Source organism: Hyperolius riggenbachi, chromosome 6 (assembly GCF_040937935.1).
Source record: "Hyperolius riggenbachi isolate aHypRig1 chromosome 6, aHypRig1.pri, whole genome shotgun sequence".
NCBI lineage: Eukaryota > Metazoa > Chordata > Amphibia > Anura > Hyperoliidae > Hyperolius > Hyperolius riggenbachi.
The window spans coordinates 354916996-354944313 of NC_090651.1; the positions used below are offsets into that span (position 1 = coordinate 354916996).

Consider the following 27318-nt stretch of genomic DNA (forward strand, 5'->3'; position numbering starts at 1 on the left):
CAGGAAACATATATTCCCATTCACCAATTAGTGCTGCATCAGATAGTGCCAGAAATGTGCACAGGAGCGAGCCCAATCCTGCACAGCACTGCTTCTGTACAAGTCAGTAGATCTACTGACCTATGGCTTAGATGAAGTCACAGAGGACGTAGATATACTGTAGTGGTGGATAAAGTGGTTAAAGAGGCCCTGTAGTGACTTATAGTAGAATTCAGTAAATTATGCATTCACTTTTATGGTAATTTACCTGGTTTTACCATCAGAAACACTACCTATATTTGTAGTTAGGTTCATAAATATTTGGACAAAGACAACTTTATTCTAATTTTGGTTCTGTAATTACCACATTGAATTTAAAAGGAACCTAAACTGAGAAGGATATAGATTTTTCCTTTTAAAATAATACCAGTTGCCTGACTCTCCTGCTGATCCTGTGTCTCTAATACTTTTAGGCACAGCCCCTCAACAAGCATGCAGATCAGGTGCTCTGACTGAAGTCAGACTGGATTAGCTGCATGCTTGTTTCAATTGTGTGATTCAGCCACTACTACAGCCAAAGAGATCAGCAGGACTGCCAAGCAACTGGTATTGTTTAAAAGGAAACATCCATATCTCTCTCAATGTAGGTTCCCTTTAAAATGGAACCACTCAGATGCAGTTGAAGTGCAGACTTTCAGACTTCAGGCTTTCATTGCCAGCATAGGTTTTTCAACCAAGTATTCGAAATAAACATTTTATTTCCAGGTATTTAATTTGTCCAATTAATTTACTTTCGAGCCCCTGAAATGAAGGGACAGTGTTAAAAAATGATTTAGTTGCCTCACATTTTTGTGCAATTGTTTTGTTCACCCCACTGAATTAAAGTAAACCAGAGCTGACATCATATGAAAAATCGATACTTACCCGGGGCTTCCTCCAGCCCCATAAGCATGTGTGAGTCTCTCGCCGTCCTCCTGCGGTCTACCGTTCAGCCGCGATCAACCCCGGTAACTGGCTCAGTCGGGTCCAGTCTGGGTCTAGTGCGCATGAGCGGGAGGTCTGGAGGAACTGCATTTGATTGGCCTAATTCCAAAATCAAGTGCATCTCATTGACTCATCTCCAGATCACACAGCATCTTCTGGGGAGGCCGTGCGGTCCAGCCGGACCCATGGAATGTGGCATCAGTCATCAGTCTCTCATTGTCACTACATGCGCTGGGACTGCTCACCCGTCCTCATATCTCACGTCAGCGGCCCAGAAGATGGAAATCTCTGTGTAGACATCAGGAGAGAGGGAGCCGTAAGTCTGTTATTACCACCAATATTGCAGATTTAATTAGAGGTTAGCTGATGTGGAGACGTGTGGGTGGCAAGCAGGCATAAGTAATGGATTTGTGATTGACATCTGTATATGGAAAAGAGGAAGCCGCGTCATATCTCTGACCTCTGCCAGCCGCCGCCGCCGTTCCTCTGCTTCATTAAAGTGCCGTTCAAACCACAATTTTTTATCATTACTATTTTTTTATTTGACAGACTGGGGAAGACTTAGAACATTTGCGGGGCTTTAACTGATGTCACTTCCTCCTCTTGATACTGTAACCGTGTAACTGGGAGAAGAAGTGAGGAAAATCTTCTTAGTAGGAACACAGACAGCTATAAAAGTCTCACAGATTATTATTGTAATGGTTTTCCACATTACAGATATTTTGTGCTCAGGGCTCTTTCACACCTCAGCTGGTTTTTGATGTTTTGACGCAATGGCGATAGTTTGTGTTTTCTAAGGTAAAATGAAAGTCCATAGACATTCATTTTACCTTTCACATATAACGGTGCGTTTTTGTGCGTTGCGTTTGACACACCCCGGAGCTTTTAATCCTCCGACGCTTGCGTTTACGTTACATTGTAAATGAATGTAAAATGCAAGAGCATGCGTTTTTAAAAGGTTTCAATGCACACAGTTACAGTTGAGAGTCAAAAAACAATAACTTCACCTGCGTTTTCCTATGTGCTGTAATAGATTGAAAACATATTAAAAATGCATAAAGACGCAGTAAAACGCAAACAGCAAAACGCAAGCTTTTAGCTTTTCCAAACGCAAGCTCTGATGTGAAAGAACCCTCAGTTCTCAGGGAGGCAGGATAACCGATAGTAGTGTTCCTAGCTATCGGGAGACAGGAACCAATGACCCACAACAGTACAGATAATCTTATCATTTTTACTGATCATCATCAATCGCACTATGACCATGTCCTTCATCAAATGAGATATTTAACAAGTCCTGCCTAACAGGTGCAAGGTGATTGGCTTTCCATATTTTTCATAGGTGTAAGATCCTAAATCAGGCCTGGTTTTACCATAAGGCTCTGTAGGCTCGTGCCTACAGGCGCCTGACGATGGAAAGGCGGCTCACTCCCCTCACCTAGTGCTTCCCTCCCTCCTTCCCTATGCAGAGTCCTAGCAGAGCGTAAATGAGGGGTTACTTACCCAGCTCTCGGCATTACACTGACAAGATCTCCCTTCAGTCAGAAGCACCTCTAGCTAACTAATACTGAGGGTACCTCTGGCTACCTAATACTAAGGGGTACCTGTAGTTGCCTACACTGGGCAGGGTAAGGGAGAAGCGACAACTGAGCAAGCCAACACATTTGCTTTGCAGTTTGGTGGGGTTTGTAGGTTAATGGCGGGCGAAGTTTAAGGTGCTGGGACATCTTTGCCTATAGGCAACCGTGAGGTAAATCCAGGCCTGTCCTCAATGCCTTGTCACTCTGAGTGGTTAGAAAAGGTTGATTGCCCCTGTTTCAATATTCCTGGTCTCTTAACTCATCGTAAGCCTTAATTTTATCATCTTAGCAACTGAAGATCTTTAGGGACTGGACATTGTGGGCGTTGTATGTTAGCCACATGAAGTTTAGTGTGCATAGGTTTACCGGTTAACAACTCACCTAGCGATGCTTGTTTAGTTGCACATCCAGTTGCTCTGTAAACATGTAAGAACTCTGCGGTAAAAACATTTCCAGATTTACCTGTAAAAATTGGAGTCTGAAGAGCTTCTTTAAGAGTTCTGTTGAATCTTCCAACCTCTCCATTTGCTCGGAGGTAATAGACAGGTGGTTTCCTATACACAATATTTCTCTCTCACAGAAAAAGTTCAAACTTCAATGATACAAATTGTGGTCCATTGTCCAACACCAGTTCCTTTGGAGGACCTTCCTTGCTAAATACTGTAGAGAAAAATGTAATGACAGTAGCGGTGGTGACATTGGGCACAAAGACAATTTCTGGCCATTTACAAGTTCCCATTAATGTTATGGCAACGTAATAATCTACGGGGGCTGCACAAATCTTACCTCACATCCTGTTCTCAGTGACCCAGACTCTGCAGCAGGAAATAAGGGGAAAGCTAGAAACAAGACAAAAATAAAAAATAGAGGTTTTAACCTTTTGACACTATGGCCTCAATTCACTAAGATCATGCTAGAGATAATAAGGCAAGAGAAAACTTACCTCCACACGTGAGAGAGTTATCTTACCTCTTCATTCCTTAAGTTACCTCTCCTGTAGTTAATTTACCTCCTCTGTAGTTAATTTACCTCCTCTGTAGTTAATTTACCTCCTCTGTAGTTATTTTCACATGCAGCTAATTAACAGCCTGTCTTTTATTTTAAGGATTGGAGAGTTAATTTAAAGACAGAAGAGTTAACTTTAGGCTTGCCTGAGGTAAAATGTTTCCTGAATACTACATGCCTTATCACCATGGTAACAACTCTAGAAGAGTTATTAAAGACAGGAGATAAGTTTAGTGAATTGAGGCCTATGTCCAAAACTGAAAAAACAAAACACTTTTTGACTGGGTTTCCCTTTAAAGGAATACTTAAGTCTGGCCAAAAAAATGACTTTTACTCACCTGGGGCACCCCTCAGCCCCCTGCAGCTGAACGGTGCCCTCGCTGTGTCCCTCCGATGCACCAGGACTCGCCGGCGGCCACTCTCGGTTTGGCAGTCACCGGCCGACAGACTGGGAACGCGGCTGATTATCCGCGTCCCCGGACGCAATAGTCCCCACCTATAATGCTATTTCGTCCGGGGACGCGGATAATCAGCCGCGTTCCCAGCCTGTCGGCCGGTGACGGCCAAACCCGGAAGTGGCCGCCGGCGAGTCCTGGTGCATCGGAGGGACACGGCGAGGGCACCGTTCAGCTGCAGGGGGCTGAGGGGTGCCCCAGGTGAGTAAAAGTCATTTTTTTTGCCAGACTTAAGTATTCCTTTAAGGCATGTGCCCCATTGTAAACCTGCTTTATCCACCCCCCTCTAATTCGGATCATGTCCATCTTGACATAGGTTTCTTCATTAATAGTACCCCCTAAGTGTCTCTAATTATGATAAATGATGTATAATGAATCAATATTTTAACCCCTTCTGCTTCCCCCTCCCTATGGAAGATAATGAGGGTACATCTGTGAAACAAAATGCAGAAATATCAATTTTAGTTGCTTTAAATCATTGTTTTGTGAATGTCGCTATTTAGGAAGGTCCTCAGGCCTCTCTGTCTGTTGCAGCAGAAACCACCTGTAGGATTCATAGTTTTTGTTTTGTTTTTTTCCCCCAAAAAAAGTCCTATCAGAGTGGTATGAAACTCAAAAATACATTTGTGCTCTAAAACATTAAACACAGCAGAGCAGACCACCAATAAAAAAACATTATAAAACACAGCAGACCACCAACAGAAAACAATGAGACTGATGTTAAGTCACTGAAAGGCACATTTACATGTTACAAAAGCTAACTGATTACATTGCCACCAGTTGCAGGATACATTATTAGATTGTATTGTAATCAAGTAATTAGTGTGCAAACAAAGTGGAGAAAGTTCTCTGCCCTGGATACAGCAGATGCTTTTCTGCACTGTTTACACATCTCAAGATGCCCATACATTCCTTGATTTGATGCATTGATTTCTGACAGATTCGATCATAATGATGCCAAGACTTTCAGCCCGGCATGCTGGAAAGATCTTGCTTGAAAAGGGGTGGTCGTGGTGGTAGTGGGGTTCCATTATCAGCCCCCCATGTTAAATTTGTACTCCCTGAATCTGCGATGAGTGTTGCAGCAGAGCTCACACTCGCCTATCCACTGGGACGCTCCTCTTGTGTCTTCTCTTCATCACGTCCAGTTCTTACCATGCGACTTGATGGCATGTGCATGGTCACATGCACGCAAACGGGATTCATGAGGAGCATGCCAGCAGACAGGTAAGCTTAAGCTGCAAGCTAGCTTCAGTCTTGCTGATCTCTCTGGCTGCAGTAGTGTCTGAATCACACACCCGAAACAAGCATGCAGCTAATCCAGTCTGAATTTAGTCAGAGCACCTGATCTGCATGCTTGTTCAGGGGCTGTGGCCAAACGTATTAGAGGATCAGCAGGGCAGTCAGGCAATGTGCATTGTTTAAAAGGAAATAAAAATGGCATCCTCCATATACCTCTCACTTCAGGTGTCCTTTAAAGTGACAAACAAAGCAGCCCCACCCCCCTCCCCCAGCCCTGTCCAGTACCCCCTGCCCCGGGGCAGACGCACCACAAGCTATAATCCACACCAGTTGCTTATAAAACAAAAGTACCCCAAACTCAGGCCTGAAAATCCCTATTCCAGAAGGCAGCAGGATTGCGGAGGCTGCCTGAACAATGCGTCGCGGCCCTCATTGCGTTGTGTGTCACCAGCCTCTCGGTAAAAAGTCTAATGACAGCCTTCGACACTCGCAAAAACATAATTCCAGCCTCTGGTGACAGTAAAATGTATAATACCAAACTCAGTAAAAGTTAATGGCTACCTTTTATTGGTTAATATCGAGTAGATTAAAACCGCAAGACAGTCGAGAATCTCTCCTCTGACAAAGAAATTTCATCCGTCTGGAAAGCTTGCAATTTTAATCAAGGCTGCCAATAAAAGGTATCGCTTAAGTCTATACTTATTATTTAGCAGGATTTTTTTTTCTTTCGATGGCTGACACTGTAGAGCTCTCTGCTGCGACGGATTGCAGGAAGGCTCTGCTAATCCCAGGCGCTGGCGGGGACGATGCAATAAACTTCTGTGAGGCCCGTAACGCCGGTGATCGCTTGTTTTTCTTTTTAGAAACTTGCTGACTAGATCAGGGGTTCTCAAACTGGGTTCCACGGCACACTGGGGCGACTCGAGTACCTCCCAGGGGTGCCTCGGCATTAGTCCTCATCCTTTGTGCATTGCTATCAGGTAATACAATTGCATATTGAGATATAAGGCGGCTGCATTACCCGCCAGTTCACCTTTAGTCCCGGCGCAGCAGTGGACATCAGAGGAATCAGGGTGGAGCGATGGACGGGCCAGATTTGTACTCTTTACCACCCAAGGCCACTGCCAGTAGCTGCCCCCTCGGTATACTGTAGTCAGATGAACCCCCCTTTCAGTATAGGTAGCCAGATGGCGTACGTTAAAAAAGGGCGTCGGGAAAAAAGGGCGCAGGGTTTTAAACGATAAGCATGAATAACGTTTAAAAAGAAATTGTGCTATATTTCGTTTAAAAATAATGTTTTATAAAGTTATAAATCATTAAATAATGTGTATAAAATCGGCAATTGTAAAAACGTTAATCTTTAGTCTCTAAGACCCCCCTGGTGGTGCCTAAACCTAAGACCTCCTGTGATAAGCATTAATAAGGTTTGAAAAAATATTGTGCTGTTTTTCGTTTAAAAATAATGTTTAAAAAATTATAAATCATTAAATAATGTGTAATCATGAGAAGCAGTTATAAAACAGTAAATGTCTCCGGGCGCTGCTTGTAAAACGTTATTTTTCTCCGGCGCCCTTTTTTCCTGTTGGACGCCCATTAAACGATATTTATTATGGGAGTGAATGGCGGCGCCCCTTTTGTCCACTTGCTTCAGGCACCCGAATTTACTGTTTCCAGCCAGATGACCCTCCTCAAGTTTAGATAGACTGGTGACTCCCCCACTTCCTTCCAGTATATGTATTCTGATGACCCCCCATCCCCCTTTTCCCTCTAGTATAAGAAGCCAGATGACCGTCCCCCCCTTCCATATAGATAGCCTGATGACTCTCCTCCCTCCAATATAGGTAGCCAGGTGACTCTTCTCTTCCCCCTAGTATAGCTTGCTGCCCACCCGTCCTTGGTCCTGTGGTGCCCTAGGCCAGGGCTCAAAACCGGCCCTGGTGATGGATCAAAGCGGCTTGGCCTGGATAGGTAAAGAAAAGTTTGTCCAGCTAATAGGGGTCCCTTACCATCTGGAATGGGTGCTGAGGAGATGCTGTATAATTAAAGGAGGTGATACTAACTGCAGTCCCCAAGTGGAGAAATCTCTATGTGCTCTACAAGATTGCCTTTTTATCCTTATCTTCACTTGGTGTGTGTGTGTGTGTGTGTGTGTAGGGGGGGGGGGGGGGGGGGTGGAGGTTTGCTATTTCTGTAGTTGTTTTTGCCGAGGGGTGCCTTGAAAAAATGTCAAAGCCACCAAGGGTGTCCTCACTCAAAAACGTTTGAGAACCGCTGGACTAGATGCTAATAGCAGATGATTCAAAAACAACAAGCATCCGCCAGAAAAGTTTTGCATTGATCTAGCACTTAATTTTGTGTATAAGTGAATGCATGAACAGGACTTAAAGGTAACCTAAACTAAGAAGCACATGTATTTTTCCTTTTACTAGCCGACCCGCGGCGTAGCATACGCCACATAAGAGGGTAGAGGGCAGGAAGGGGGTATTGGGCACAGCGGCGGGGAGGGGGGTTGGACCCCCCCTCAACTGCGTCCCCCATGTGTGCTCTACCTCCAGCTTAAGCTCAGCAGGAACCCCCCCCCCCCTCACCTGGGTCCCCCATGTGCACTCCCCCTCCTCCTTAAGCTCAGCAGGAAACCCCCCCCCTCACCTGGGTCCCCCATGTGCACTTCCCCTCCTGCTTAAGCTCAGCAGGAACCCCCCCCCCCCCCCCTCACCTGGGTCCCCCATGTGCGCTCCCCCTCCTGCTTAAGCACAGTAGCAGCTGCCACTATTAGTAAGAGGAAGCGGGCGGGAATGACTCACCTCTTCCGTATTCCATCGTGCGTTCCACTGTCGTCACTTCCTTACACTGTATTGGTGTAATTTGCCTTTTTAAAACAGAAGGAAATCTGCAATAATTCAGCTATAAGTGAACATTTGTGGTTACCCACAATGCACTGCTACTAAATATGCAAATTACCCCTTTTCCCCCTTGGTAGGCCAAGCAAGCATCCAGAACCGCTGGTGTATAGCAAGCATATAGCTTTAAATTTTACACAGTCATATCAAACCTACATGTGACAGCCTGTTTCAGACTTTTGGTCCTTATCAGTACATGGCAGAGATTGATATGGCTGTATGAGATAGGGCTTGGACCAGTAGAACAGAGTAACCAAGCAGCTCAGGGTGACCCAAACCACTCAGAATGTATAGGAGGATAAAAGGGACCAAAAAGACCTCCTACTAAAAAAAAACAAAGCTTGGTGTAATTTGCCTTCCTAAAACAGAAGGAAATATGCAATAATTCAGCTATAAGTGAACATTTGTGGTTCCCCACAATGCACTGCTACTAAATATGCAAATTACCCCTTTTCTCCTTAGTAAGCCAAGCAAGCATCCAGAACCACTGATGTATAGCAAGCCTATAGCTTTAAAATTTACACAGCCATATCAAACCCACATGTGACAGCCTGTTTCAGACTTTTGGTCCTCATCTGTACATGGCAAGGATTGATAGGGCTGTATGAGATAGGGCTTGGACCAGTACAACAGAGTAACCAAGCATCTCAGGGTGACCCAAACCACTCGGAATGTATAGTGGGGTAAAAAGGACCAAAAAGACCTTCTACTAAAAAATAGTGTTGTCCGGAACTCCGGATCATGAACGATTCAGATCTTTGATCCAAATCTCTTTTGTGAGTCGAATCATCCGAATCATCAAAATGAGTGATTCGGATCGCAAAGGGGGCGTGACCAGGAGCGGCATGCCCCCCTCTCAGCGGGCAGCGGGGTCCTGGAAGCAGAGCAGAGATGGATCGCTCTGTTGGAGGGGAGCCAGCCTTGCAGGTACAGGTAGATGAGAGAGAGGGGACATGGGTGTCACTGCCAGATATGTGTAGAGCACACATACTGGCTTCAATGTGCTGCTTATTTTATGCTGTCTGTTCCGTAGTTGTGCACAGTGAACAAATTGGAAACTTTTGGCTCAGAAGCACAGCTCAGTAACTTTGTAGACAGCGTGCTGGGCTAGAAGGGCAAGCGCAATATGATCCTCCTGCACTGCTCTAAACAGCTGCACTTCACTTCTGGGAATGCTTTGGGGATTTCTTTCTTTCACTGTGCGACGTTTGCATTCAAAGTATACAGATGAGCATATAGGTGAAATATATGTAAAGCATATGATTGCAGCATGTGGGTATTGTGTGCAAACAAACATTTCTGCTCTCTGCTCGTCCCTCCTCCTTTCTCTGTCCACTCCCTGCCCGTCTAAGTTCACCATCTTCCCTTCTCTGTGTGTCCACCCCCTCCCCTTCTCTGTCCAAGGTAGGGAAAGTCCTGTCCTGCTAGTCATTTCACCCCCGAATGCTTCCCTAGTAAAACGATCCGAGATTTGGATCAAAGATCCGGATCTTTTCAATGATCCGATTCGAATCATCCGAATCATTGAAAAGATTCGAACTTCCCATCTCTACAAAAAAAAAATCAAAGCTTGGTATAATTTGCCTTCCTAAAACAGAAGGAAATATGCAATAATTCTGCTATAAGTGAACATTTGTGATTTTCCACAATGCACTGCTACTAAATATGCAAATTATTCCTTTTCACCCTTAGTAAGTCAAGCAAACCTATAGCTTTAAATTTTACACAGTCATATCAAACCCACATATGACAGCCTGTTTCAGACATTTGGTCCTCATCAGTACATAGCAGGTATTGATAAGGCTGTATGAGATAGGGCTTTGACCAGTACAACAGAGTAACCAAGCAGCTCAGGGTGACCCAAACTACTAAGAATGTATAGGAGGATAAAAGAGACCAAAAAATCCCTCCTCCTAAAAAAAAGCAAAGCTTGGTGTAATTTTCCTTCTTAAAACAGAAGCAAATCTGCAATAATTCAGCTATAAGTGAACATTTGTGGTTACCCACAATGCACTGCTACTGAATATGCAAATTATCCCTCTTTGCCCTTGGTTTGATATGACACTACTTCTTCTTCTTGCTTGGACCAGCCCCTTCTTCTTGCTTGGACCGGCCCTGGGGGCGGGGCGCTACTTCTTCTTCTTGCTCGAAGGTTGAGGCACTTACTCTATTATATATATAGATATAGATAATAATACCAGTTGCCTGACTCTCCTGCTGATACTGTGTCTCTAGAGCTGCTCAAATCCGAATCTGGGAGAAACCCAGATAGTTGCTATCCGGATATCTCCCAGTTACCTGTGCGAATATCTCCCAGTTACCTGTGCGGAGTGGGCGGGGGGGTCAAGCTTACCTGTCTGATGTCTTCTTCGTCCGTCCCTGGCGCCTCCCACGATGCAGTCCATGCGCATCCCGTGACTACAAACACTTCCTCCTTCAACCCGGAAGGAGGAAGTGTTTGTAGTCACGTGACCGCATCGTGGGAGGCGCCAGGGATGAACGAAGAAGACGTCAGATAGGTAAGCTTGACCCCCTTGCCCAGCCCGCACAGGTAACTGGGAGATATCCGGATAGCAACTATCTGAGTTTCTCCCGGATTCGAATTTAAGCAGCCTAATGCTACGTACACACATGCGACAACGATCGTTCGTTGAGAACGACGAACGAACTTTTAATTGATGAAAGAACGACCTAAGTAAAGTTAGTTTTAAAAGGTGTGTAACAATCTGATCGTTAGAACGAACGTTACATCACGTAAAGCAACTATTGCGCCTTCGCATAAAAATGAAAAGTTTCACGGAGAATTGTGAAATGCGCATGTCAAGCCTAGTACGAACGACCGTTTCCAATGATGTACTACTTTTGCAAACGATCGTCGTTGGTTAAAATCCGCCGAGACAGAACTTTCTTTTGTAGCGATTTGGCTCGTTCGTCATTTGCCTTAATAGTCGGTGGTTCGTTTTTTGCAACGATCGTCGTTGGTAAAGATCGGGGAACGATCGTTACAAACGACTATAGTCGCATGTGTGTACGCACCTTTAGTCTCTAATACTTTCAGCCACAGCCCCCGATTATTCATGCAGATCAGGTGCTCTGACTGAAGTCAGAATGGATTAGCCGCATGTTAGTTTCAGGTGTGTGATTCAGCCACTATTGCAGTAAAGAGATCAGCAGGATTACAAGGCAACTGGTATTGTTTAAGGCTGGTTTCACAGTGGGACGTTACAGGCGCACGTTAGAGCAGCCTGTAACGCAGCCCACCGCACAGTAATGAAAAATCAATGGGGCTGTTCACAGTGCGGACGTTGCGTTACATTGTAACGCTGCGTCACAAGGCAACGTACTGCATGCAGTACTTTGGACGCGGCTGAGCCGCGTTAGACTGCTTGCACATGCTCAGTAATGTTGGGGAGGAGCGGAGAGCGGCCAGGCACATGGCTAATTAATATGCACTGCACGTTATGACGTGCAGTGTTTACTTCCTGGAGCAGCCGCTCTGTGCGGCGATTGGCCGGCGGGACCACGTGATGCCACATGCGCACAAGAGTGCGCATCACGGCATCACTGACGCCAGAGTGAGCTGCACAACGCGGCTGACTCTGACGTCCAGATCCAGCACCACCAGGCGTTGAGTTAGGGGGACGTTATGCGACCTTAACGCCCCCTCTAACGCAACGTCCTGGTGTGAAATTAGCCTAAAAGGAAACATCCATGTCCTTCTCAGTTTAGGTTCCCTATAAGTTATCCCATTTGATGCTGTGAAATGTTTAGCTTCTTCTCACTCACCTAGCCTCCTAGCCTGCAGGGGTGCCCAATAATGAGCAAGGGATTATGGAGCTAGGTAATCACCCCAAAATTGCACCTATCAGCTGTGCACAGCCAACCCGGCTAATATGTACCAGGGGTATCCTGAGACCCCTTACACGTTTACCCAAAGTTTGTAAAGGTCAATAGAAAAATAGTGCAGTCTGTGCTGCAGTCCGGTTTGGAAATACAGGATCTTCTCAAAAAATTAGCATATTGTGATAAAGTTCATTATTTTCTGTAATGTACTGATAAACATTAGACTTTCATATATTTTAGATTCAAATACACACAACTGAAGTAGTTCAAGCCTTTTATTGTTTTAATATTGATGATTTTGGCATACAGCTCATGAAAACCCAAATTTCCTATCTCAAAAAATTAGCATATTTCATCCGACCAATAAAAGAAAAGTGTTTTCAAAACAAAAAAAGTCAACCTTCAAATAATTATGTTCAGTTATGCACTCAATACTTGGTCGGGAATCCTTTTGCAGAAATGACTGCTTCAATGTGGCGTGGCATGGAGGCAATCAGCCTGTGGCACTGCTCAGGTGTTATGGAGGCCCAGGATGCTTCGATAGCGGCCTTAAGCTCATCCAGAGTGTTGGGTCTTGCATCTCTCAACTTTCTCTTCACTATATCCCACAGATTCTCTATGGGGTTCAGGTCAGGAGAGTTGGCAGACCAATTGAGCACAGTAATACTATGGCCAGTAAACCATTTACCAGTGGTTTTGGCACTGTGAGCAGGTGCCAGGTCGTGCTGAAAAATGAAATCTTCATCTCCATAAAGCTTTTCAGCAGATGGAAGCATGAAGTGCTCCAAAATCTCCTGATAGCTAGCTGCATTGACCCTGCCCTTGATAAAACACAGTGGACCAACACCAGCAGCTGACATGGCACCCCAGACCATCACTGACTGTGGGTACTTGACACTGGACTTCAGGCATTTTGGCATTTCCCTCTCCCCAGTCTTCCTCCAGACTCTGGCACCTTGATTTCCGAATGACATGCGAAAGTTGTTTTCATCCGAAAAAAGTACTTCGGACCACTGATCAACAGTCCAGTGCTGCTTCTCTGTAGCCCAGGTCAGGCGCTTCTGCTGCTGTTTCTGGTTCAAAAGTGTGTTCATGCTTCCATCTGATGAAAAGCTTTATGGAGATGAAGATTTCATTTTTCAGCACGACCTGGTACCTGCTCACAGTGCCAAAACCACTGGTAAATGGTTTACTGACTATGGCATTACTGTGCTCAATTGGCCTGCCAACTCTCCTGACCTGAACCCCATAGAGAATCTGTGGGATATTGTGAAGAGAAAGTTGAGAGACACAAGACCCAACACTCTGGATGAGCTTAAGGCCGCTATCGAAGCATCCTGGGCCTCCATAACACCTGAACAGTGCCACAGGCTGATTGCCTCCATGCCACGCCACATTGAAGCAGTCATTTCTGCAAAAGGATTCCCGACCAAGTATTGAGTGCATAACTGAACATAATTATTTGAAGGTTGACTTTTTTGTTTTAAAAACACTTTTCTTTTATTGGTCGGATGAAATATGCTAATTTTTTGAGATAGGAAATTTGGGTTTTCATGAGCTGTATGCCAAAATCATCAATATTTAAACAATAAAAGGCTTGAACTACTTCAGTTGTGTGTATTTGAATCTAAAATATATGAAAGTCTAATGTTTATCAGTACATTACAGAAAATAATGAACTTTATCACAGTATGCTAATTTTTTGAGAAGATCCTGTAGATACCTGCCTAGCAATTAAAATGGAAAGGGTATTTTTAAAGCAAATGTAAACCGAAACTGGAAAAAAAAATATGAAGATACTTACTAATGGGGAGGGAAAGCTCTGGATCCCCATAGAACCTTCCCGGTCCTCTCTCCATACCTTCGTTCCACCGCTGTCCCCCGTTGAAATCTCTCACTGACGGAAGTCCTCAGAAGGCTTTGGAAACACTTGTGTCCCCGAATGCTTCTAAAGATGGGCGGCTCCGTACTGCTCATGCACAAGCACAGGGCCGTTTCTTGGGCAGTGCGGGCAGGGCAACCACCCTGGGAGCAGATCTGCAAGTAGAAGAAGGGGGGCGCAGGCAGAAGGACATAACCGCTAGGGAGCTGGTGAGACAAATAGAAGAAGAAAGATTACCAGCGGGATCACCTTACTTGACTCCTCCTGGGCTGCCTGTGTCAGACGTCAAGTCATCATCACGCCACCACCGCATGATGACACCTGATGTCCTGTAGCGGTACTGCAGGCTGTGAGTGCGCGGCGCCCATGGAGGAGTCGGCTTTCCGGGCTCTCCTCGTCTGTGTGGTCTCCTGGTCCCTGCTTCCTCCTGGTTGAGCGGCTGGTCACTAGTAAGTAGGCAGATCTACTTATGACCTGTGATTGTGTGACTGTCCCTAAAGAGTAAGGGTTCCTGAGTCCAGGGGGGGGGCACAATTTTTTACACCCTCGCCCTAGGTGCAATTGAGCCTAGAAACAGCGCTGCACAAGCACGCACTCACTTGTGCACACTACATACACTCTTATCTTCAGAGGCACTCAGGGACATGATGAGTGCTTCCAACTTGAAAAATACAAAGCGAGACCGAGAGCCCAATATATTGTAGTGCCTTAGTAGCAGATGATAAAGTGTGTAATCAAGCAATTGTTATACTCACAAGTATAGGTTGCCACAAAAGGCAACCACTGGATAGGCAGGTGGGGAGAATTATAACCTGACTCCACTCAGGTATAAGAAGTCGCTCTCTGTACATAGGAAGAAGGGGATACAGGGGTGGACTAGTTGATTTGTAAAACAGTATAACAGGGGTGCCAACAAGAGTAAAAGCGATTAAAAGCCATTTAAAAGAGGGAAGTTGGTGGACTCGCCTCCCTCGTAGAAAAAAAATGGACAATCGGACGTTACTCACATACAAAGTAACTTTTATTAAAAGCTCCAATATTTGCAACGCGTTTCATGGGTCACTATCCCGCTTCATCAGGCAATAGTTTGGAGGGTACACTGTCGGGTCAATATCCTGGCTAAGCGCCTCCATATATCTCATATAGAGAGTCGGGGCAATATCCTGGCTAAGCGCCTCTATATATCTCATATAGAGAGTCGGGGCAATATCCTGGCTAAGCGCCTCCATATATCTCATATAGAGAGTCGGGGCAATATCCTGGCTAAGCGCCTCCATATATCTCATATAGAGAGTCGGGGCAATATCCTGGCTAAGCGCCTCTATATATCTCATATAGAGAGTCGGGGCAATATCCTGGCTAAGCGCCTCTATATATCTCATATAGAGAGTCGGGGCAATATCCTGGCTAAGCGCCTCCATATATCTCATATAGAGAGTCGGGGCAATATCCTGGCTAAGCGCCTCTATATATCTCATATAGAGAGTCGGGGCAATATCCTGGCTAAGCGCCTCCATATATCTCATATAGAGAGTCGGGGCAATATCCTGGCTAAGCGCCTCCATATATCTCATATAGAGAGTCGGGGCAATATCCTGGCTAAGCGCCTCTATATATCTCATATAGAGAGTCGGGGCAATATCCTGGCTAAGCGCCTCTATATATCTCATATAGAGAGTCGGGGCAATATCCTGGCTAAGCGCCTCCATATATCTCATATAGAGAGTCGGGGCAATATCCTGGCTAAGCGCCTCTATATATCTCATATAGAGAGTCGGGGCAATATCCTGGCTAAGCGCCTCTATATATCTCATATAGAGAGTCGGGGCAATATCCTGGCTAAGCGCCTCCATATATCTCATATAGAGAGTCGGGGCAATATCCTGGCTAAGCGCCTCCATATATCTCATATAGAGAGTCGGGGCAATATCCTGGCTAAGCGCCTCTATATATCTCATATAGAGAGTCGGGGCAATATCCTGGCTAAGCGCCTCCATATATCTCATATAGAGAGTCGGGGCAATATCCTGGCTAAGCGCCTCTATATATCTCATATAGAGAGTCGGGGCAATATCCTGGCTAAGCGCCTCTATATATCTCATATAGAGAGTCGGGGCAATATCCTGGCTAAGCGCCTCTATATATCTCATATAGAGAGTCGGGGCAATATCCTGGCTAAGCGCCTCTATATATCTCATATAGAGAGTCGGGGCAATATCCTGGCTAAGCGCCTCTATATATCTCATATAGTGACCCGTGATACACGTTGCAAATCTGCTTTTAATAAAAGTTACTTTGTATGTGAGTAACGTCCGATTGTCCGTTTTTTTCTACGAGGGAGGCGAGTCCACCAACGTCCCCCTTTTAAACGGCTTTTAATCGCTTTTACGCTTGTTGGCGCCTCTGTTATACTGTTTTACAAATGAGTGCTTCCAAAGTTTTCCAAGGACTCCCAAAGTTGGTCAAATAACTTCAATGCGGGGGACAGCGGAAGACCCAAAGAGGACCTGGAAGGCTCTATGGGATCCAGAATCTTCCCTCTACATATGCATGTTTCAGGAACTAAGTATGCTCGCAAACCAAGGTTCCACTGTATTTTTTTTTTTAAATCTGGCTTAAGTTTTACTTTAATAACATTTAAAGGAATACTATCACATATTTTTTTCAATTGACACAGGAATTGTTTGGGAAGTGCTGCTAAGTACTGGTGTATACATTTTAGTAGCAACTTCTTTGTTTACTGTTATCAATATACATTCAAACTGTTCTGACGCCAAAACTGAGGGCTGACTGAGCCATGAGGAGAGGGAAAATTCCCCTCACACTTGAACAGTTAACTCTATGGGCTTGATTCACAAAAGAGTGCTAACTGTTAGCACGGCCGTTTTCGCGCGAATTTCCGCATTTCGCGCAATCGCGAATTTTCGCGCAAAACGATAATGTTTTCGCGTGCAAATGCAAATTTTTGCGTGAAAATATCGATTTCGCATGAAAATTTGCGTTTGCGCGCGAAAACATTATTGTTTCGCGCAAAAATTCATGATTGCGTGCAATGCGAAAATTCGCACAAAAAATGGCCGTGCTAACAGTTAGCACTCTTTTGTGAATCAAGCCCCATGTGTAGCTCTGTGTGTGACAGAGAAGAGAGCTCCCAACAGCTGCAGCTCCTGTGTCCTGTGTTTCTGACTGACCTGTCTGAAGAGAGCAGAGGAAATGTAACTAATTGTCACAGCTTTTTTATACTGTTTTTGCTTTCAGAGTTTGATATGTTTGATATTTGCTTTCTGTAGTCTGATATGCAACTCTGGCTGTGCATTGAAGCAGACACCCCTTCTGCAATTGATTTGTCCCAGTATAGCTAAATCCTACCCTTAATAAATTACAGCTTTTGCCTCTGATATTTAACATGAAAAGTAGGAAAATGTTTACACAGCTACTTAGACATTATTTGCACACTGTCATGTTAGAACACTTGGGTATCGATAGTATTCCTTTAATTTCAAATAAAAGTTTGTTACATTGTACACTATATATATATATATATATATATATATGTATGTGTGTATACACACACACACACACACTATATATACTTATATAAAACTATATAAACAAGAATTTCACAACAACCCCGCCCGCCCAAAAAAACAAAACAAAACAAAAAACGCTCCCAGGGGCAACCCTACCATGAAGCTAATTGAATCACGTGATTCAAGGCAGCATCAGCTCTACATCCAGCTGACCTTTTTTCAGTCCCTCCCTCTGATCTGCTGCTTCATGGAGCACAGAGCTTGCCTGCTGTCTGAGTGTGTATGTGCTGGCCTGCCCATTACTTACATATTACTTAACCACTTCCCGACCGCCTAACGCACAGAGGCGGCCGGGAAGTGGACCCCGCAAGGACCGCCTTATAGACAAATGGCGGCGGTCCTTGTAGGGGCATGGGCGGAGCGATCGCGTCATCCGTGACGCGATCCTCCGCCTGGCGCCGCTCACCCGCCGCAACATCCCGCCGGCCATACGGAAGCGCCGGCGGGATGTTAACCCGACGATCGCCGCATACAAAGTGTATAATACACTTTGTAATGTTTACAAAGTGTATTATACAGGCTGCCTCCTGCCCTGGTGGTCCCAGTGTCCGAGGGACCACCAGGGCAGGCTGCAGCCACCCTAGTCTGCACCAAGCACACTGATTTCCCCCCCCCCTGCCCCAGATCGCCCGCAGCACCCATCAGACCCCCCCCTGCCCACCCCCCAGACCCCTGTTTGCACCCAATCACCCCCCTAATCACCCATCAATCACTCCCTGTCACTATCTGTCAACGCTATTTTTTTTTTATCCCCCCCCCCTGCCCCCTGCTCCCTCCTGATCACCCCCCACCCCTCAGATTCTCCCCAGACCCCCCCCCATGTACTGTATGCATCTATCCCCCCTGATCACCTGTCAATCACCTGTCAATCACCTGTCAATCACCCGTCATTCACCCCCTGTCACTGCCACCCATCAATCAGCCCCTAACCTGCCCCTTGCGGGCAATCTGATCACCCCCCCACACCTATAGATCGCCCGCAGATCCGACATCAGATCACCTCCCAAATCCATTGTTTACATCTATTCTCTCCTCTAAACACCCACTAATTACCCATCAATCACCCATCAATCACCCCCTATCACCACCTGTCCCTTTTACCTATCAGATCAGACCCTAATCTGCCCCTTGCGGGCACCCAATTACCCGCCCACACGCTCAGATTGCCCTCTGACCCCCCCTTATCAATTCACCAGTGCATTAATTACATCTGTTCTTCCCTGTAATAACCCACTGATCACCTGTCAATCACCTGCCAATCACCTATCACCCATCAATCACCCCCTGTCACCCCCTGTCACTGCCACCCATCAATCAGCCCCTAACCTGCCCCTTGCGGGCAATCTGATCACCCACCCACACCATTAGATCGCCCGCAAACCCGCCGTCAGATTACCTCCCAAATGTATTGTTTACATCTGTTATCTTCTCTAAACACCCACTAATTACCCATCAATCACCCATCAATCACCCCCTATCACCACCTGTCACTGTTACCTATCAGATCAGACCCTAATCTGCCCCTTGCGGGCACCCAATCACCCGCCCACACGCTCAGATTGCCCTCAGACACCCCCCCTCCTTATCAATTCGCCAGTGCATTAATTACATCTGTCCTTCCCTGTAATAACCCACTGATCACCTGTCAATCACCTGCCAATCACCTATCACCCATCAATCACCCCCTGTCACTGCCACCCAACAATCAGCCCCTAACCTGCCCCTTGCGGGCAATCTGATCACCCACCCACACCAATAGATCGCCCGCAGATCCGACATCAGATCACCACCCAAGCGCAGCGTTTACATCTATTCTCTCCTCTAAACACCCACTAATTACCCATCAATCACCCATCAATCACCCCCTATCACCACCTGTCACTGTTACTTATCAGATCAGACCCTAATCTGCCCCTTTGCAGGCACCCAATCACCCGCCTACACGCTCAGATTGCCCTCAGACCCCCCCTTATCAATTCGCCAGGGCATTATTTACATCTGTCCTTCCCTGTAATAACCCACTGATCACCTGTCAATCACCTGTCAATCACCCATCAATCACCCCCTGTCACTGCCACCCATCAATCACCCGCTGTCACTGCCACCCATCAATCAGCCCCTAACCTGCCCCTTGTGGGCAATCTGATCACCCACCCACACCAATAGATCGCCTGCAGATCCGACGTCCGATCACCTCCCAAGTGCAGTGTTTACATCTGTTCTCTACCCTAAACACCCACTAATTACCCATCAATCACCCCCTGTCACTGCTACCTATCAGATTAGACCCCTATCTGCCCCTAGGGCACTCAATCACCCGCCCACACCTCAGAATGCCCTCAGACCCCAGCCCTGATCACCTCGCCAGTGCATTGCTTGCATCTATTCCCCCCTCTAATCACACCTTGAGACACCCATCAATCACCTCCTGTCACCCCCTAGCACACCTACCCATTAGATCAGGCCCTAATTTGCCCCGTGTGGGCTCCTGATCACTCGGCCAAACCCTCAGATCCCCCTCAGACCCCCTTCCGATCACCTCCCCAGTGCATTGATTGCATCTATTTTCCCCTCTAACCACCCCCTGAGACACCCATCAATCACCTCCTGTCACCCCCCTAGCACTCCTATCCATCAGATCAGGCCCAATACAACCTGTCATCTAAAAGGCCACCCTGCTTATGACCGGTTCCACAAAATTCGCCCCCTCATAGACCACCTGTCATCAAAATTTGCAGATGCTTATACCCCTGAACAGTCATTTTGAGACATTTGGTTTCCAGACTACTCGCGGTTTTGGGCCCGTAAAATGCCAGGGCGGTATAGGAACCCCACAAGTGACCCCATTTTAGAAAAAAAGACACCCCAAGGTATTCTGTTAGGTGTATGACGAGTTCATAGAAGATTTTATTTTTTGTCAAAAGTTAGCGGAAATTGATTTTTATTGGTTTTTCTTCACAAAGTGTCATTTTTCACTAACTTGTGACAAAAAATAAAATCTTCTATGAACTCGCCATACACCTAACGGAATACCTTGGGGTGTCTTCTTTCTAAAATGGGGTCACTTGTGGGGTTCCTATACTGCCCTGGCATTTTAGGGGCCCTAAACCGCGAGGAGTAGTCTAGAAAACAAATGCCTCAAAATGACCTGTGAATAGGACGTTGGGCCCCTTAGCGCACCTAGGCTGCAAAAAGGTGTCACACATGTGGTACCGCCGTACTCAGGAAAAGTAGTATAATGTGTTTTGGGGTGTATTTTTACACATACCCATGCTGGGTGGGAGAAATTTCTATGTAAATGGACAATTGTGTGTAAAAAAATCAAACAATTGTCATTTACAGAGATATTTCTCCCACTTAGCATGGGTATGTGTAAAAATACACCCCAAAACGCATTATACTACTTCTCCTGAGTACGGCGGTACCACATGTGTGGCACTTTTTTACACCCTAAGTACGCTAAGGGGCCCAAAGTCCAATGAGTACCTTTAGGATTTCACAGGTCATTTTGCGACATTTGGTTTCAAGACTACTCCTCACGGTTTAGGGCCCCTAAAATGCCAGGGCAGTATAGGAACCCCACAAATGACCCCATTCTAGAAAGAAGACACCCAAAGGTATTCCGTACGGAGTATGGTGAGTTCATAGAAGATTTTATTTTTTGTCACAAGTTAGCGGAAAATGACACTTTGTGAAAAAAACAATTAAAATCAATTTCCGCTAACTTGTGACAAAAAAAAAAAAACTTCTATGAACTCACCATACTCCTAACGGAATACCGTGGGGTGTCTTCTTTCTAAAATGGGGTCATTAGTGGGGTTCCTATACTGCCCTGGCATTTTAGGGGCCCTAAACCGTGAGGAGTAGTCTTGAAACAAAAATGACCTGTGAAATCCTAAAGGTACTCATTGGACTTTGGGCCCCTTAGTGCAGTTAGGTTGCAAAAAAGTGCCACAAATGTGGTATCGCCGTACTCGGGAGAAGTAGTATAATGTGTTTTGGGGTGTATTTTTACACATACCCATGCTGGGTGGGAGAAATACCTCTGTAAATGACAATCTTTTGATTTTTTTTACACACAATTGTCCATTTACAGAGGTATTTCTCCCACCCAGCATGGGTATGTGTAAAAATACACCCAAAAACACATTGTACTACTTCTCCCGAGTACGGCGATACCACATGTGTGGCACTTTTTTGCACCCTAACTGCGCTACAGGGTCCAAAGTCCAATGAGTACTTTTAGGATTTCACAGGTCATTTTGAGAAATTTCGTTTCAAGACTACTCCTCACGGTTTAGGGCCCCTAAAATGCCAGGGCAGTATAGGAACCCCACAAATGACCCCATTTTAGAAAGAAGACACCCCAAGGTATTCCGTTAGTAGTATAGCGAGTTCATAGAAGATTTTATTTTTTGTCACAAGTTAGCGGAAATTGATTTTAATTGTGTTTTTTCACAAAGTGTCATTTTCCGCTAATTTGTGACAAAAAATAAAATCTTCTATGAACTCACCATACTCCTAACGGAATACCTTGGGGTGTCTTCTTTCTAAAATGGGGTCATTTGTGGGGTTCCTATACTGCCCTGGCATTTTAGGGCCCCTAAACCGTGAGGACGAGTAGTCTTGAAACGAAATTTCTCAAAATGACCTGTGAAATCCTAAAGGTACTCATTGGACTTTGGGCCCTTTAGTGCAGTTAGGGTGCAAAAAAGTGCCACACATGTGGTATCGCCGTACTCAGGAGAAGTAGTATAATGTGTTTTGGGGTGTATTTTTACACATACCCATGCTGAGTGGGAGAAAGATCTCTGTAAATGGACAATTGTGTGTAAAAAAAAATAAAAAATTGTCATTTACAGGGATATTTCTCCCACCCAGCATGGGTATGTGTAAAAATACACCCCAAAACACATTATACTACTTCTCCTGAGTATGGCAATACCACATGTGTGGCACTTTTTTGCAGCCTAACTGCGCTAAGGGGTCCAAAGTTCAATGAGCACCTTTGGGCTTTACAGGGGTGCTTACAATTTAGCACCCCCCAAAATGTCAGGACAGTAAACACACCCCACAAATGACCCATTTTGGAAAGTAGACCCTTCAAGGTATTCAGAGAGGGGCATGGTGAGTCCGTGGCAGATTTCATTTTTTTTTTGTCGCAAGTTAGAAGAAATGGAAACTTTTTTTTTTTTGTCACAAAGTGTCATTTTCCGCTTACTTGTGACAAAAAATTATATCTTCTATGAACTCATTATGCCTCTCAGTGAATACTTTGGGATGTCTTCTTTCCAAAATTGGGTCATTTGGGGGGTATTTATACTATCCTGGAATTCTAGCCCCTCATGAAACATGACAGGGGGTCAGAAAAGTCATAGATGCTTGAAAATGGGAAAATTCACTTTTTGCACCATAGTTTGTAAACGCTATAACTTTTACCCAAACCAATAAATATACACTGAATGGTTTTTTTTTTATCCAAAACATGTTTGTCCACATTTTTCGTGCTGCATGTATACAGAAATTTTACTTTATTTGAAAAATGTCAGCACAGAAAGTTAAAAAAATCATTTTTTTGCCAAAATTCATGTCTTTTTTGATGAATATAATAAAAAGTAAAAATCGCAGGAGCAATCAAATAGCACCAAAAGAAAGCTTTATTAGTGACAAGAAAAGGAGCCAAAATTCATTTAGGTGGTAGGTTGTATGAGCGAGCAATAAACCGTGAAAGCTGCAGTGGTCTGAATGGAAAAAAAGTGGCCGGTCCTTAAGGGGTAGAAAGCGCTAGGTCCTCAAGCGGTTAAATATGCGCTGCTCTGCTCTCATCTCCATGCGTGCTGTTCTGCTCTCTGGCTTCCCTGCTGTGCTGGTAAGCTGAAGTATATTGCTGTGCATTTATGACTAAGGAAAGTGTTCTGTGTGTACGTGCGTGCGTGTGTGCATGCGCGTGTGTGTGTGTGTGTGTGTGTGCGTGCGTGCGTGAGAGTGTGTGTGTGCACATGCTGCCCCAGCCAGTCCCCTTTAGCTGTCGCAACCCAGCCACCTACCTACATATCTGCACTCAGTCGAACACCTATTAGCACCCATTGACTCGACCATCAGCATCCAGCCCAATACAGGTAAAAAGGGCTCTGCCAGAGAGATTAATGTAAATTGCAGCAATATACTGTATAAATAATGGCAGCGTTTTTGCTTTAGGCAGCAAAAAGCCTACAACCTGCCCTGATGCCTCCCGTATTTTTATCACTCTCGGAAAATTCCCTTAAATGGTCATCAGGACTGCTGAAACTAACCACAAACGTCATCAGCCAACAACCCCGCTTCTCTAGAACCTTTTAGACGTTAAGCATGACAATGTATCTATGCGTAGAAAGCATCTCCGCTGCGGGTTGTGCGCATTTTCATTTTTGTGCTGCTGCTTCTGATCCGCCACCATCCAGGGCCTTGTGTGTAATTGTGTCTGTTAAACCGACATATCCATATTTATACAGAGGAGTTTAGCACGGGTTTTTTATTCCGCTCTGTAGCCGACACAAAGAGCCCTCACTGAATCCTCGCAGTCCCTCCCGTGGCCGCCGCTCGTGATCTAGTGGATATTGTGCTTTTACAATTCCCTGAAAGTGCTCCCCGTAGCATTTGTAAATGCATTTTCCTCTCAGCCAAATGCGTGCTGAACAGGAAGTGCGGCCGACGGAGAGGCGGTATTTTCACAATGTGTCAGGGAAGAGCTGGGATTCATTCTTTTCATTTGCAGGTGTCAGCCAGTCGCGCGTTCTGCGAAGGTTCAACGAAAACATATTGCGGTCCCAATTAATGTAATAATCACCTCCGAGAAAAGACAAGACGAGTGGGGAGAATGCTCTTCAACAAACGGGCATTTTTATCAGAATTTTGTTTTGCAGGAAACGGAATTTTTTTTTTCTCCGTTAGCAGCTATAAAGTTGGCCAGATTGGGCTTGATAGTGGCCTGTTTCAGCAAATGATCAATCACTATTCAATAAAGAATCGATCGGTAGTTGCACTGACCCATGTATAACCCAGCTATGAGGCCTCTGATCCCTACCACTCTGCCTCTGCCACTTAAAGAGACACTGAAGTGAAAAAAAAAAAATTATGATATAATGATTTGTATGTGTAGTACAGCTAAGAAATAAAACATTAGGAGCAGAGACATAAGTCGAATATTGTTTCCAGTACAGGAAGAGCTAAGAAACTCCAGTTATCTATGCAAAAGAGCCATTGAGCTCCATGCCTTTCAAAGTCGCAAAGAGCTCTGTCTTCTGAATCTCAAGTGTCAGTCACTGTATTGTTTTTTTCTGTCCGAGGACAGTACAATAAACCTGCTCTGTAAAATCATTTAGAATGCTGAGTAGTGTGTAAACTGCAAATATTAGAGAATGAATGATGCAATGTTATAAAAAAAAAAAAAACTATATAACTGAAAATAAAAATATGATATTTTCTTTGCTACTAATGTTCTAGTAATTATCCGTACTACACAACCAATTCATTATATCATAATTTTTCTTCGCTTCAGTGTCTCTTTAAGCTACCTACACACGTTCCACAAGACACAACATGCAAAGGACCACCCGTACGACATGATGAACCGAACGACCTGACGTACCGCACGACCTGTATGTCCACGCGTCCGGACGGATAAACGACCAACTCATTTATATACTGCGCACAATAGCGGAACAACGGACTACACACTGAAAACAAGTACAGTCATTCGAACGACTTGTACACACGGACCATCTGTACAATATCAAATACCATAGGCAAACATAGTTCCGACAGTTGGATCTGGCGCAACGCCTGTTATCAGTCGCTTGTCAAGTCGTTTGCATGCCTACACACGCCTGATTGTCGTCCAACAGTCTAAAACGGACTAAAGTCGGACGACAATCAGTCGGTTTTGTTGAGTATGTGTACGGGCCTTAATCATACATTGCTGTTCCCTATCATCCTTTTATTCTATTGACTGTTCAAGTTAGAAGTATTGGATGTGCTATGCAGGGGGGAGGAGGGGGGGTGGTTGTGGGAAGGCCATATAGGCCCATGCTCTGGACGCTAGGAAAGCTGGGGCAGTACTGTGTTGCTGTGTTATGTCCTAGTCCCACTGCCCCACCACCACACACACACACACACACATTCATTCACTGTGACAGACCTGCTCTCCTACACAAAGATCCCCTCACTTGCTGCAGTAGCGCTGTACTGTCATACACAGACCTGCAGGTCATCAGTGGTGGCTCAGAGTGATAAGAGAGGGAGGCAAAGCCCAGTGATGGCTTTAGCATCTCTCTGGCATCCCTATAGCATCCCTCTGGCATCTCTCTGGTGTCCTGGATAAATGAGAAATAATAGCATCCCTCTGACATCTCTCTGGCATCCCTCTAGCACAGGGCTTTTCAACCTTTTCACTAATTGTAGCACTTCTTTCCCCTGAAAAAAGTATCACCAGTGTGCATGCGCAGTCGAGTGGACCCGATCTGGCTCGGTTGCATCTGCTGGAGCCCGAGCAGAGAGCTGTTACTGCGCATGTGCAAATGCTACAAGCCCTGATAAGGAGATCTATGAAGGATTCTAGCACTGGATTCCCTCTACTGAGGAGGAAGGTGGAAGCCTCTTTAGGATCCAGAGGCTTCCCCCTCCAGAGCTAAATAACCCCTAGGCGCACTTTTTCCCCCTTACAGGTACACTTACAGCTTTTCTTATAGGTACCGCTGCCAGGTTACTACTGATCTGAGGTACACTCAGATCAGCGGTAACCTGGCAGCAGTGAAGAGACAGCCACGGGAACTGTGCACAGTGACGGCACGTATACTTCAAATACAAGTGAGCAGTGATGTCACTTCCTGTATTTGAAGTATATGTGCCATCAATGTGCACCGTACCCCTGGCTGATCTGAGGTCTGAAGTATTCAGGGCAGCACAGTTAGGAGCAAGTGAAGGGGAGCGAACTGTGGGGAGACAGAACCAGGACAAGTGGCAGGCAAACCTGTCGCGTAACACCTGGCCAACAGCAGAGTACCACTGTTGGTACGCGTACCACAGGTTGAAAAGCCCTGCTCTAGCATCCCTCTGACATCTCTCTGGCATCTCTCTAGCATCTCTCTGGCATCCCTCTGGCATCCCTCTAGCATCACTCTAGCATCTCTCTGGCATCCCTCTGGCATCCCTCTGGCATCTCTCTAGCATCCCTCTAGCATCTCTCTAGCATCCCTCTGGCATCTCTCTAGCATCCCTCTGGCATCTCTCTAGCATCCCTCTGGCATCTCTCTAGCATCCCTTTGGCATCTCTCTAGCATCCCTCTGGCATCCCTCTGGCATCCCTCTAGCATCTCTCTAGCATCCCTCTGGCATCCCTCTAGCATCCCTCTAGCATCTCTCTGGCATCTCTCTAACATCCCTCTGGCATCTCTCTAGCATCCCTCTAGCATCCCTCTGGCATCTCTCTAGCATCCCTCTGGCATCACTCTAGCATCCCTCTAGCACCTTTCTAGAATCCCTCTGGCATCCCTCTAGCATCCCTCTGACATCACTCTAGCATCCCTCTGGCATCTCTCTAGCATCCCTCTAGCATCTCTCTGGTATCCCTCCAGCATCCCTCTAGCATCTCTCTGGCATCCCTCTGGCATCTCTCTGGCATCTCTCTGGCATCCCTCTAGCATCTCTCTAGCATCTCTCTGGCATCCCTCTAGCATATCTCTGGCATCTCTCTAGCATCTCTCTGGCATCCCTCTAGCATCCCTCTAGCATCTCTCTGGCATCCCTCTAGCATCTCTCTGGCATCTCTCTAGCATCCCTCTAGCATCTCTCTGGCATCCCTCTGGCATCTCTCTAACATCCCTC

The 27318-nt window shown here is 45.5% G+C and overlaps 1 long non-coding RNA gene across 1 annotated transcript in view; it reads right to left on the reverse strand.

Moving 5' to 3' along the window:
- Nucleotides 1–1166: 1166 nt before the first annotated feature.
- LOC137522988 (uncharacterized) overlaps nt 1167–27318 on the reverse strand; it is a 106863-nt gene continuing 80711 nt past the window's right edge. Inside the window, exons 2-4 of the long non-coding RNA XR_011022493.1 lie at nt 3327–3379; nt 3003–3200; nt 1167–1251 (exon numbers count right to left, since the gene is read on the reverse strand). This is a non-coding gene — a long non-coding RNA (uncharacterized lncRNA). The remainder of the gene's footprint in view (nt 1252–3002; nt 3201–3326; nt 3380–27318) is intronic.